The sequence below is a fragment of the Chrysochloris asiatica genome, unplaced genomic scaffold (genome assembly GCF_000296735.1).
Source record: "Chrysochloris asiatica unplaced genomic scaffold, ChrAsi1.0 scaffold00112, whole genome shotgun sequence".
NCBI lineage: Eukaryota > Metazoa > Chordata > Mammalia > Afrosoricida > Chrysochloridae > Chrysochloris > Chrysochloris asiatica.
In genome coordinates, this window is record NW_006408630.1 from 6,511,576 (window position 1) to 6,526,549 (window position 14,974).

Genomic DNA, 14,974 nt, shown 5'->3' on the forward strand with positions numbered 1-14,974 from the left:
AACAACAACAACAACAACAACAACAAGGTAGATAGAGATGCAACTAACAAGAGAAATATTTATAGTCTTCAACGTGATAAGCAATAAAGCATTATTTATTTTCTTAGTGTAGGTTGGTTGGCAAAAGTAAACTGAGGTACATTCTCTGTGGTCCATGTATCTCTTATTTTTTTGAGTGGTAACTTATCATTTTTCTTTTCAACATGGTATTGAGGTAGATACTTCTACCATTTTAAGACATACATATAACACACACAATTATATGTGAGAGTTGAAGCTCCTGAATAAAATCTGACAAGATTAATAGTTTATCAATTTTCAAAAAAAAATTTTTTTTTGTCTCTGACAAAGAATAGACATACTACTAAGAAGTCATCAATAGACAAGAGTCCCATGTTCACTTCCTGGGTGGCTATAGAGCTACAGCAAATCAAATATGATCTTTTTTTTTTTTTTAGTCTTCTATTTTTAATAATATTTTATTGGTTTTTTGGTGAAGGTTTATATAACAGTTACCACATAACAGTTTATACACGAGGTTTTCAGTAACATATGTTATATTCTTAATAATGGGTGAACATTATTATGTCTGGATGTTTTGTTTTCATTAACTTAGTTTCCCTGCCTCCTTACATTTTTATCTTCATTTTAAAGTAATTTCTGACATTTTAATCTTATATATTGTTGTTTTATAGCAACCCTATAAAGGGTTTCTGAAGAGTGACTGGTGGGTTTGAACCCATGACCTTGTGGTTAGCAATCAAGTGCCTACCTTCAGTGATTTTTTTTTTTTTTAGTAGAACAGCACTTTTGGGTAATATTTATTCCTTTTTGAGCCAATCTGTTATTCACCTACAAATTGATCTCAATGATCAGTTTCAGTACAAAGTTTGAAGAATAATTTAATGCTGTAGTCTCAGGGAATCCTCCAGTTTTGTAGGTCTCTTTTTTGTTTGTTTGTTTTTATTTTTAAGGAAATTGAAGTTCTGTTTCACATTTTTCTCCAATTCTATCAGGGCCCATCTATTGTAGTCCTGTCAAATATAATCTTAAATAAATGGCCCATGCTTAAATTTTGATTCCTCAGCAATGAATATGGAAGGTCATAGAAGAACTGATGCATTTGAACTATGGTGTTGGTGTAGAATATTGAAAGTACCATGGACTGCCTGAAGAACAAACAAATATATATTGGAAGAAGTAAAATCAGAATGCTCTTTAGAAGCAAGTATTGCGAGACTTCATCTCTCCTACTTTGGACATGTTATCAGGAGGGACCAGTTCCTGGAGAAGGGCATTATACTTGGTAGAGTGGTGTCTCAGTGCAAAAGAAGAAGATCTCCAATGAGAAGGAGTGGCAGCAACACTGTGCTGAAGCATAACAATCATGAGGATGGTGCACGACTGGACAGTGTTTTGTTCTGTTGTGCACAGAGTTGAAGGAGCAAATACAGGGCTATAAGGTAGCTAGGGTAAGGTTTTTCATAAAATTCTTGTAGGGCATCCTAGATACCCTCCAAGAATGAGCAGATGCTTTGCTGCGATGGGAAAAGTAAATTCCTTGGCTCAACTTTCCTAGTTTCTCACATTAATGCAGTCTTCAATTTTCTTATAACTTCTTTATAATAAGCCCTCATGATTAGCCTTTGTCTTTTGAGAAAGCCTATTAAGGTGATTCCTTAGAAATCCCAACAAAAAGTCTCTATAATCTTCTGAGGTAAACCCTCTGCCTTGAATTTAACTTGTCCAGCAGATTGCCTTGGAAACAACTGTTTTGATCAGATTTTTTTTTTTTGAAGGCACCCTAAGGAGGTTAAGTATATTACCAAGACAACTTGTCTGCAGTCATCCACTGACAGCAGAGACATGTCTTAACATGGTTTTTAAAAATAATAAACCAGTGTGTGTATAAACTACAGCCCTAATAACGTATTATGTCTATATGTTGTTGTTGTTTTAAGTGCGATCGAGTCAATTCCGACCCATAGCGACCCTGTATAGCTGCTGATATATACCACCAGGGCACTCTCTCTTTTTATATGTATATATTACAGTACACAAAGTGAACCCTCCAAAATGGCCACACTAATGACAACTGAAACCATATCTCCTAACTCTCTGCCTGCTCCCGCTATTTAGAAAGGAGCAGATAACCTTACAGTTAGTGATTTTCCTACCTTTCCCTTGTTCTGCATACCACCCTGAACTGCCCTGATACGTGAGAAGCTTGTATACCCTATGATATGAAAAGGCCCTAGCCCACACCTTCCTGCAGAAAAATGTCACTGTCCAGCTGAACACCATTGGAAACAGCTGTTGTTTCATCCTTTGTTGGTAAATCACCTGTCTGCAAACTATCCATCCTCTTTTATTTTATTTTCTGTAATAAATCAGTCTCTTAAATTGGCTACTGGTCATGTTTTCATTTTCCTGGCAACTATGTATATAGAAGGTTATTCCCTTCGAGGCTTGAACCCCAACAATTGGGGAGCCACCCAGGGGTTGGAAAATCCTAAGACTCCTGTATCGAGATGTGATGGAAAAAGGACTTCATAAGAAGAATGCCAGGACAGCCATCAGCCTCCATGTTCAATCCCTTATCACAGTTGCTAGAGTTTGGGGACTAGAGAGTGATTACAGAGATGCCCTGGAAAAGTCACAAGGATTGATAGGACTCTTACAGGTATTTTTCACCATACTTATTCAATCTGTATGCTAAGCAAACAATCCGAGAGCCTGGATTATATGAAGAAAAATGTGGCATTGGGTTTGGAGGAAGACTCATTTACAACCTGCGTTATGCAGATGATACAACTTTACTAGCTGAAAGTGAAAAGGACTTAAAATATTTACTGATGAAGATCAAAGACCACAGTCTTAAGTATGGATTGCATCTCAATGTAAAGAAAACAAAAATCCTCACCACTGGACTAATAAAAAACATCCATATAAATGGAAAAAAGATTGAAGTTGTCAAAGACTTCATTTTGCTCATTTCAACCATCAATACTCATGGAGGCAGCAGTCAAGATATCCAACGATATATTGCATTGGGTAAATCTGCTGCATAAGACCTCTATAAAGTGTCGAAGAGCAAAAATGTCAGTTTGAGGACTAAGGTGTGCCTGATCCAAGCCATGGTATTTTCAATAACCTCATGTGCATGTGAAAGTTGGACACTGAATAAGGAATACCGTAGAAGATACTGATGCATTTGAATTATGGTATTGGAGAAGAATATTGAAAGTACTATGAACTGCCAAAAGAACAGATAGATCTGTGTTGGAAGAAGTACAGCCAGAGTGCTCCTTGGAAGCCAGGATGTCCAGACTTCGTTTTTCATACTTCAGACATATTTTCATGAGGGACCAGTCCCTGTAGAAGGAGATCATGTTTGGTAAAGTAGAGGATCAGAGAAATAGAAGAAGACCTCTAGTGAGATGGATTGGCACATTGGCAGTAGCAATGGGCTCTGAAGTAGCATTGTTTGTGAGGTTGGTCCTGGACCGGGCAGTGTTTCTTTCTGTTGTGCATAGGATCACTGTGAGTCAGTACTGAACAACATGGCCCCGAACAACAGCAACAACAAACAGGGAGTTGAGGTCTGTAAGGCTAAGAAATACAAAAGCACACTGTTCGCTTCAGTAGCCTAGTCTCTCCTGTGAGCTACCTGTGCTGCTACAGACAGAGAAAAAGAGATTGAAGGATGAGCTGTTTCAGAACAAGAGGCTTGAGTAACACAGGCAAATACCACCAAAGCCCTAGCTATCTGTCTCCAAACATCTGATTTCACCATGGAGACTCTAGCCTGCCATTTAGCAAAGTTACAGGATGGTGTTCACAATGGCAAATCATGTGAGCAGTAATTATGAAGGTGGAATGGGTCCCCAAGGGGTGGGACCTGCTGAAGTTGTCAACTGAGTCAGAAAGGAAAACTTGGAAGAAGAGATAAAGATTCCCCATCTTGAGGTCAGACCTGTTATTATTACTAAAATTAAAACAGATCAGTTCTCCAAGCTGGTGTAGATCCTGCTGATCTGCCAGTCCCTGAATGCCAGAAACTGGTAGTAATGAGACCTACATGTCCACCGAGTTAGTAGAATGGCAAGTAGGTATAGGTTTAGAAAGGGATAGAGTCCGTGACTGCTTAGCTTCTCCACATGTGGAACATAAGGTGGATGGAATAGATCTCACCAGCCCAGAGATGTCTAAAATGACTTTGCTTACTACCTACCCTGCATTGAGACAGTGACTTTAGGCTGTAATCAATGAGAACCAGATAGTATTGTTCCTGGTGTAAGTGATTGAAGACTTGCAGGCAGCCTAGTCAAATGAAGGAAACATTCCAGTTATCCCCAAATGCTGGACAGTTATAGAGGAATTGCAGGAAGTGATTAGTAAACATGGGATGAAGCATGCCATATACACAGAACATTATCAGGGTCCAGATAATGAGCTGCTCACCAGTAGAATGAAAGACACCATTTTACAATCGACTTCTAACCTTGGTGTCTATTCTGAGCCATATGATAGGACAGCCAGTATCTTAGGCTGCTCAGACTGTAGCAGATCTGGGTGAAACTAAAATGGTGTGCCACGAGAATGACTAAGCAATGGGATGCAAGAGGGGGCTGAGAGGGCAAATAAGCCATCAGTAAGGCCTGGTTCAAATTACTAGAAGGCAAATGTGAATCAACTTGATTGCTGAGGGCATCTCCAGGGAAAAACTGACAAACAACCTTACGTGGCCCTGGTGAAACTGTGGCATAAACTTCATCATGCAATAATTCACCAAGGAAAAGGACCTTCAAGAGCCTGCCATTCCTAGCATGCCTTTGGCAAGGGCAATGCCTACCCTCTTGACTAGGGGTGGGGCCAAGGTCTCCCCAGACCTTGGATACAGAGACTATTGGGAGAACGGAGGCCCCAGGTGGAACTAACCATCTATTGGTGTCCAATAAATAAACAGACTGTTTTAGCCCTAATGGAGTCTATGCACCCTGGTTCATGGAGACACCCACAGGTTCCAGGGGCTGCTGAGTGCTATTGATGGATATAGGAGCAGCACAGTTAAAGTGTACCAAGGGACTTTGACTCTGCAGATTGACCATTTGACCAGCAAGGAATATAAAATATATATTTATCCTTTTCTCTAATATGTCCTGTGGATGGACCTAATGGACAGGATGACACTTATGACCTACTGGTCAGGATGACACTTATGACCACTATAGGACATCTTCATTTAAGGGTCTGTGTGGTGAAATCTGTTATTTGTGTACTGGCAAAGCAGACCCCAGTCTACTTACTTCCACCTCACCTAGTGGTTAACATTAAGCTATAACACCTACCTGGAGTGCATGAGAAAATTGTTACCGCTGTAGGCGAACTTGCCCATGTGGGGATTATTAGGTCTATTTACAGTCCATTCAATAGCCCAATGTGGCCAGGGCAGAAGCCAGACAGATAATGGTTTATGATCATAGACACCGTGAGCTTAGTAAGGTGGTATCCCCTCTTCATGCAGCCATACCTAACATTGCTTCCCTCCTCAATGATACTGGGGAATGCTTAGTTACCTATCACTTGTGCTTTAGCTAATGCCTTTTTTAGTGTCTCCATTGACTCTGATGTGGGGCTGCTAACCTCAAGGTCAACAGTTCAAAACTACCAGTTATTCCATGGGAGAAAGATGAGGCTTTCTTTTCCCATACAGATTTATAGCCCCTGAAACCCTATACAGGGTCACTATGAATCAGAACCGACTCTACAGCACATAACCACCACCAGTTGACTCTGAAATCCAAGAACAGTTTGCTTTTAAATGGTGTGAGGAACACTGGACATTCACAACTCTGGCTCAGGAGTATGTCCACAACCCCACAGAGTGTCATGGACTAGTTGCCCATGATCTAGAAAAGTGGCTTAATATTGTTCCATTATGTTGATGATATCACATTAACCTGTGTTTCTCTGCCCTTGCTTCAACAAGTCGTGCCGCAGATGGTTTCACCTGAATTCCAGAGGCTGAGCCAGCAACAATGCCAAATTGCAGGGCCCTGGATCATTTGTCAAATTCTTAGGTGTTGTGTGGTTGGGTAAGACAAAACTGGTTCCCAAAGCTTTGATTGGCCAACTTAAAGCATACTTCTTGCCCTACCAAATTAAAGGAGTTGCAGACATTCCTGGGGATGCTGAGGTACTAGAGGCCCTTTATTCCCCATCTAACACAGATTTTGAGCCCCCTGTACCATCTAATAAAGAAAGGAAACATTTGGGACTGGACTTCCAAGGTGGGTGGTCCATTAATGTCACTAAAGTAGCAGTAAACCAGGTGCAGGCTTTTGAAACCATAGCTGTAGGGCAAGACTATGAATTGGATGATACCAGCTACCCAGAAGGATATGGTTGGGACCTGTGGCAATGGCAACAGAATTGACGTATTCCCTTAGAATTTTGGTCTTAGCTGTGGAAAGGTTCAGAAACCAGATGCAGCCTTTTAGAAAAGTAACTTTGTGCAGTGTGCAAAAGCTTACAGCTTGTAGAAGACATCACTAAAGGGGTCCCTGTAACAGTACAAACACATTACCCAATACAGGGGTGGGTAAAGGACATTGTTAAGGTCCCAGCAAGGGTAACCCAATCCAGTGCTTTGTTTATGTGACTGCAGAAGTGTCCTCTCAGTGTTGAGTTACACCAGATTCTTTGACTGGTTACCTACATCACCGATGGAAAACACCAATTGTCCACAATGGAAGCACTCTCCCTGGTAGTGTCCCACAAGAAAGGGTGTTGGGCACATTCCTGAGGAAGCCTGGTACACGGGACAGCTCAATTCAAAGCAACGCCCATCAATGGAGTGCAGTGGTTATGCAACCAGTTACAGAAGGTATGTAGATTGATCAAGACATGGGATAGAGTAGCCAGTGGGCTGAGTTAAGGGCTGCTTAATACATGGACATCTGAGTAGTGGACAAAGGACTAATATTATGACTTACACAGTGGCAAGAGCAACAATGGCTAGTGAACAAATTAGCCCTCTGGAGGATGGAAAGACACTAGGCCCACACATAGGGCATGGGCATTGCTGATTTTCATGTGTTGGTTCATAGCCCTCTTACTCCACCAGGGAATGCTCAAGTTGATGGGCTGGCCCAACTGTTTACCATATAGAAAGCGCTGGTAGAACAAGCGGCTGAGTGGCTACATAGAAACAAGGGGCACAATGCCCAAGATTGGGCAAATAGTATGGGTATTATTTGGCAATCCCATATAATCCTACTGCCACTGGGCCAGTGGAATGGATGAATGGGATTCTGAAACAAACCTTGCTGCAAGATATATACTTGTTACAACAGTGGGTCACTGATGTCTACCAGAAGTCCTATGGTGTACTAATGAATTTCAAAGACAGACCAACTCAGTGCCTACCAGCTACATACCCAGAATCCACAGACAGCCATGATAATTCAAATATCTGCCATGAGTGACTGCCCCTTACTGGCACCTGGAGACTCTCATAATCCCTTGTCTTTGCCTCAGGACCTAGCCCTGGGAAGTTCCATTGTCCTTCTTCCCTGGAAATGGCAAATTGGCCCCTGATGGTTTGAATTGTTGGCCACTTGGAGGATAGCTCACCTTGATTCCATCCTATGCATCCCAAAACCTTGCATTTATGTTGGTACCTCTCACCTCTGCCATTCTGTCTTTAGAGTATGTTGTGATGTTTTTGCCAGTTGGCCCACCATGGTTGCGGAATCAGTTAGACTGTTGGGTGTGTGGCGAACTCCCTATCTCCTCCACTGCTGGCATACCATGGAGAATTGCACCTGCCAATGCCAGCACCTAGGCCTGATTGAGTAGTACAAACAGTCTGCAGGCCACTTCCCTATGTTTCCAGATCAGTGTTCTGTGCAACTTCTATCCCAGGACTAAATCCACTCCTAGATGTTCTATCTGATACGGTACAAGTTAAAGTTACACACCATTAGGGCTTTGTTGATGAAATAGCCTGCGGTGGCTGTCAGCAGTACACACCCAATTGAACTATAAGGGCCCCAGCTGTGCAAAGAGAGCCCCTGCAAGTAACAGACATAATATGGGTTGGCTCCCACAACAAGCATACCTCCAAGTCATTTCAATTAACTTCTTTTTGTAGTTGGGTGTGTGCACAGGGCAACACTAGTGTTTTGCCTCATCTTGGGGCTGGATCTAGACATGGGGGTCTCCTGGATGGTCCTACCCACCCCCCAACTGGGCAGGCATATGCACATGGGGAGAGGCCTATATCTCTAGCACTATTTACCAATGCCTGCCTGTTAAACCCAGTAACTTGGACACAATGAACAGCTGATACCATCAGGCCAAACACACCTCCTGGTGGTTTCACTCCCTTGCAGCCTTGGCTGCTGGGCCCACATCTATTGACCCTGGAGAAGCATACTGCCCCTGCATTAATGAACCCATCAAGCTCACACCTTGCTTTCAGTAGAAGGCACATTTGTAAGGCAGTGTTACAAAACCTCATGACTGTGGACCTTCGCACAGCCGCTCAGGGAGGAAGCTGTGCTTCATTCACACTGAATGCTGTGTGTATATACTGGATTATCTCTACAACATTTCTATGGTTCTGTGACAAATATAGGACCCCACTGGTACTGTCCAACAGTTATCAGTAGACTCCTTGTTTAACTGGATTGGTGCTTTGCCTTCAACATGGTGATATATACTTCTATTAATTATGGGAATATTATGCTTAGAAATAGTGCTTTGTTGTAGTAAATTTTGCTGCTGTTGCCTTTGGCTACTGTTTTCTAACAGTCAGGCCCAAGGGATTGTGTGGAAGACTGGTGGTAGGGATTATTTATGGGGCATTTGGGTGGAGTGCAGGGGCACAAATTGAACACTCTAAAAATGGCCACTTTGGTAACATAATGGTTACAAATCAGGCTGCTAATCTCACAGTCAGCAGTTCGAAACTACCAGTTATTCCATGGGAGAAAGATGAGGCTTTCTGCTCCCTAAAGATTTACAGCCTCGGAAACTCTGTACAGGGTCGCTATGAGTTAGAACTGACTCCACCGGCACATAACAACAACAACAATGTCAACTTAAACCATATCTCTTACCCCATCCCTGTGCTCCTGTTATCTGGGAAGGAGCAAACAGTTCCCTTCTCCTGTTATATACTGAAACTCTGTTTTCTCTTGCTTTAGTTAAGCATATGCTAGAAAGGAGCCTTCTACTCACTATGCATACCAAAACACTTTGTTCCCTAGGAAGGAGCAGTCATCCCCAGTAATTTGTGATTTTCCTATCTATTCCTTGTTCCTCATACTACAGTTAGCTGCCCTGAGACCCTGTGCCAGAAAAAGACCCCAGCCCATGCCCTCCTGCAGAAAACATCACTGTCCAGTCAGCTGCCACTGGAAATAGCTGTTTTACATCCTTTGTTAGTAAGTGCCCTGTTGGCAAACCATCTCTTTTATTCTTTTTTCTGTAGTAAACAAATGTCTCTCAGATTGATTTCTGGTTGTTTTATTCAGTCTCTTGTCAACTATGTACACAGAAGTTTTTCACCATGTACGTCTGCACTTCAGTAATATTTGGTGTTGTTGTTAAGTACCATCGAGTCAGTTCCAACCCATAGGAACCCTGTATAGGGTTTCCGAGGAGAAGCTGGTGAGCTTTAACCACCGATCTTGCAGTTCAAATGGCTTTGCAGTCTGTCGCTTTAACCCACAGCGCCACACCAGTAATATAGATGATAGAGAAATATACTCATAGATAGTAAAGTCACTGTAGAAATGGTTCTATCAAATGTGTTTGTTTAAAAATGTTTTTATGTATGGTGGTTGTGTGCCATCAAGTCAGTTCTGACCCATAGTAATCCTATACAGGGTTTCTAAGGTTGTAAATCATTGCAGAGCAGAAAGTCTCATTTTCCTGCCATGCTGCTGGTGCTGCTGGTGTGCCCTGGGATCAGTTCCAACTCATGCAGACCCTGCAATAGAGTCCAAGGCTGTAAATCTTTACAGAGCAGAAATCCGTATCTTCCTCCCCTGGAGTGACTGGTAAATTTGAACTGCTGACCTTGCAGTTAACAGCTCAGTTCATAGTCAGCTACCCTCCTGGGGCTCCTTTGTATGTATATAAATTGCTGTTCTTTAATGCTGTCCAGTCAGCTCTGACTTATAGTGGCCCTGTGTGGAATTTCTGAGGAGCAGATGTTGAGGTCCAGTGCTTATCCTGATGTGCCACACCTGGAGCAGTTGAAGAATGAGATAAGGAAGGATGAAGCTGGTGTACGATACTCAGTTAAAGATATATGAATAATAAAAAAAAAAAAAAAGAAAATTGAGGCAATGCCAGTAAAGCAGAACCTCATATTTCAGTTACATTCAGCATAGATTTTGTTTAAGCTGTTTCTCTCACATGATTATGAAATGGAGGGAGCTACCCAAGGAATTTAGAGTCAAATGAGGAAACTAATATGAAAAGACACAATGTCACTTGCTGTTATTACTAGCGTAGTGGTTACAAATTGGGCTGTGAACCTTAAGGCCAGCAGTTCCAAGCTGCCAACTGTTCCGCGGGAGAAAGATGAGACTTTCTGCTCCCGTAAAGATTTACAGCTTCGGAAACCCTGTACAGGGTCGTTATGGGTCGGAACCAACTCAACAGCACTTAACAACAATAACAAAGTGCCATCGAGTCAGTTCCAACCTATAGCGAACCTGTTGTATAAGGTTTCTGAAGCAGATGGTGAACTTGAACCACTGACCTTACAGTTCAAATGACTTTGCAGTCCAGCACATTAACCCACAATGCCACACCAGGGTAATGTCACTACAATATAGTACATGCAACGGTGGAAATTATTTTAGGATGTTAGAACGCTTTAGTTCCCTATGGAGGACTTCACAAAAAATATAATAAAATAATTTCTTCGATTATTAACTATAATGGGATATTACCAATCCAAAAGATAGACATGCTAATCTGGTTCCTTATGCAAAAATTTGAATTTTTTTCCTAGATTTTCAAAAGGAAAGGATTTTTAATGGGCAGTTAAATGACATTTAATCATTTTTAGTCTATAAAAATGGACTTCCAGTCTAAAATTCCAAGAATGTTTACCAAAGCCAGACTACAGAACTGTGCTGCTAATGAAGTTGCTAAGCCTGCCATAATCAGGAAGCCTTATGCTGATTTAGGTAATGCCACTGTAGATCTCCACTCTAAAACCATACTCCTCTCCTATAATCTAGAAGTTGCCTAAATCAGGAAGTTGCTGCAACCCTCCTGCCTTTGTATTATGAAAAAAGAAATCTAAGTGACAAGTCATAGGCAGAATGCTGCCTCTTCTGCTCTCCCTACTTAATTAAGTTCTGAACACAAGACTTCTGACATATATGACATACATGAAAGACAAGGGAGTTAAGGAAATATCATTTAAATTTTCTAGCTTCTACAATTAAGTAAGGCATACTGGAGAGATCTTGGAATAGATAGTAAGCAATCACATACCCAGAATTCCTGAGTGGTTCTTAACACTTTAACACTCTACTGTTGTTGTTGTTATGTGACGTGGAGTCGGTTCTGACTCATAGTGACCCTGTACAAGGTTTCCGAGGCTGTAAATCTTTATGGGAGCAGAAAGCCTCATCTTTCTCCCGCAGAGCAGCTGGCAGTTTCGAACTGCTGACCTTGCGGTTCACAACCCAATTCGTAACTACTATGCTACCAGAGCTCCTTAACAATCTACTACTAACCCAAATATAGGTGGTTTGATCTGATCCAGTGGCGCTTCATAACACAGGCCTGGCAATCTGCTTCTGAAGGGTTATAGCCTTGAAAACCCTGTGTAGTAACTAGTTTTATATTGTACACATGGGGTCTCCATGAGTCAGATCGATTCCGTGGTAAATAGTAACAAATCACATACATAGCATGACCATGTGTGTGATTACTAATCCTCTGAAGAGGGTATAAGCTGAAAAAACACCAAGCAAAATTACTAGGATATGAAACAGCATGGACTATATGGGAAATGGATACACATCGATATCACGGCAGTAAGTTTAATGGATGCTATGCCTAGAAAAATGGAATAGGGAGACAAATCAAAAAACTGTCATTGAGTTGATTCTGATTCATAGTGACGCTATGTAGGGTTATAAATGTTATTTTCCTCAGACAGTTGTAGAAGATACGATCAGAATATTTTATACGCAATAATATTTTTTAATAAATGTGAGGAAATTGGAAATGTAAATTAGAAATATAAAACAAAGAGTTTTGAAAAAATTACTCTTATCAGATTCATAATTTTCAAGTTTTTCTCCTATTCTTTGCATTGTCTTTTCACTTTTTCATTATGTCCTTTGAGACACAAAAGTTATTAATTTTTGATGAATTTTGATGAAAATATCTACTTTTTCTTTTGTTCATGTTTTTCTTATCAAATTAAAAAATCCATTGCCAAACCCGAGGCCATACAGATTTACTCTGTTTTCTTCTAATATAAAATGAGTTACATTTTCTAAAAATTAAAAACTTCTCTGACAAAGATACTACTAGAAAATAAAAAGAAAAGTCAGAGACTAGAAGAATATTAATGAATGTTTGCAGCTGTGTCTCCTCATTTTGAGTTGTGCTCTATCAGCAAATGAATGTCACCAAAGCTTTACTCAATTTGTGTTACCATGGTCAACTGTACTTGTGCTACAGCAGTTTTAGATTCAAGAGTGTCACTGTAGCTCTTGATCCATCATCGAAGAAACTGAGGCCACTCAGAGAGGTGAAGCAGAGTTTCAGATTTTATTAAACTGGCTAGCTCAGAGGAGCTAATTTCTCCATATTCTTAGCCCCAAATGAGGTGCGACACTATATGGGGTCAGAGTTAAGGAGGGGCCAGGCTACAGCCTTGTTTGAGGACAAGGGGAAACCAGGGGGATTAATCCTATTCAGGTGACCTGATTAACATTCTACTTGTCTCCTGGACGGGGAAGATTGGTCCATTCAGTAATCTGATTAACATTTTAGCTTTTCTCCTAGGTGGAGAGGCAGTGAATGATTTTACCTTCTCCTGTCCACTAGGAGGAGGCAGATCTTTCCCATTTGCACTTTGAGTGCCTTCCAACCTGAGGGGCTCATCTTCCAGCACTACATCTGACAATATTCTGGTGCTCTTCATTATGTTCAGTGTGCTGGTGCTATCTGACAATGTTCCACTCTTTATGGCATTATGTACAACAGAACAAAACACTGCTGGTATTTATTATGCTTGAGCCCATCATTGCTGCCAATGTATCAATCCAACTCTTCGAGGGTCTTCTTTTTTGCTGACCCTCCACTTACCAAAAACATGATGTCCTTCTCCAGAGACTGGGCCCTCCTAGCAGCATGTCAAAAGTATTATTCACCGTCTTCACTTCTAAGTAATATTCTGACTGTAATTCTTGCAGAACAGGAATGATTGCATAAGATCCAAAAATGTCACTTATAAATACTTAGACCAAAGTAATAAAATTGTATATTTGTACAAAAACCTCTGTATGCATCTTTATAGTGGCATTGTCATTATCAACAATTCTGCAAATGACCCAAATGTTTTCAATTTGTAAATGGGTAAGTCAACTTTGGCACACCCGCACAACATTATAGGATCCAGCAATAGAAAGACAAACTACTGATATATGCAACAAAATAGACAATTTCTAAAAGACTTATGCTTAGTGAAAGAAACAAAAATCAAAGGCTTTATATTGCATGATTTGTTTTATACTACATTTTGGTAAAAGCAAAACTTTATAAAAAGAAAATAATTCTAGGAATGTGGAATAGTATGGCATTGCATCCAAATCGGTATAAGAAAATTCCAGGAGGTATTTATTGAAAATATTTCATATTTTAATTGTAGTAGTTGTTACATATCTGTATGCATTTTATAAAACTATAAAAAATAATAAATTTTCTACAAAAAGTATAAGTTCCACTAAAATTTTTTTTTAAAAAAGAGACATATATGTATGTCCAACAAGAACCCACCAAGGCCTATTAAATTTGGATTGAGAGGAAAGCATTGATGTTTATTGATAACAAAATAAAAATATGGAGAAAATATAGGGAGACAAAGTCTCAGAGAAGACTTTATTTAAAAGGTGTGAGGAGAATCAATGAATCCACCAATATTGTAGGTCTTATAATACTCATAGTTTAGTAATTGAAACGGCTGAAAGATTAAAAAGTAGTCAAGAAAAAATATTTAAATGATCAATTAAAACACTGAGTGATAATACATAAAGAATTATATGCAACCATTTAAAAATACATATAATTTGTGAGCACTCTGAGAGTGTTTTGAAAATTGATTTTGAAATAATAGTAATTAATACCAAATTTCAAGACTGATGTCCTTTAAAGCATGCTTGCAGGCAATAATTAGATCCAATAAATGATAAACAGAGAACTTTTAAAAATCCTACATATATATTTTAACAAACAAAATACGATAGAAAATATTTTAAATTTAATTGAATATTATAATGGCAGTTTGTTGTTTTTGTTAAGTGCCAAATCTGTAGGTAAAGTTCCATTATAAGCACCCATGAAAAATTCCTAAACAAAATACACGAGGAGTTCAAATTGCCAGTATTTCCACATGGTATCTGGTAGCGTAGTGGTTACGAATCAGGCTGCTAGCCGAAAGGTCAGCAGTTCGAAACTACCAGCTGTTCCGTGGGAGAAAGATGAGGCTTTCTGCTTCCGTAAAGATTTACAGCCTCAGAAACCCTGTGTAGGGTCGCTATGAGTTGAAACCCATTCCACAGCACATAACAACAAAAGCAACATAATAATATAGATAGATATTTAGATTAATAATGATAGAATTAATTATACAGTTTACTAAAGACATGATATAGAAAATCAACATACAAGTTCAATTACATTTCTATATCAAGAAAACTAT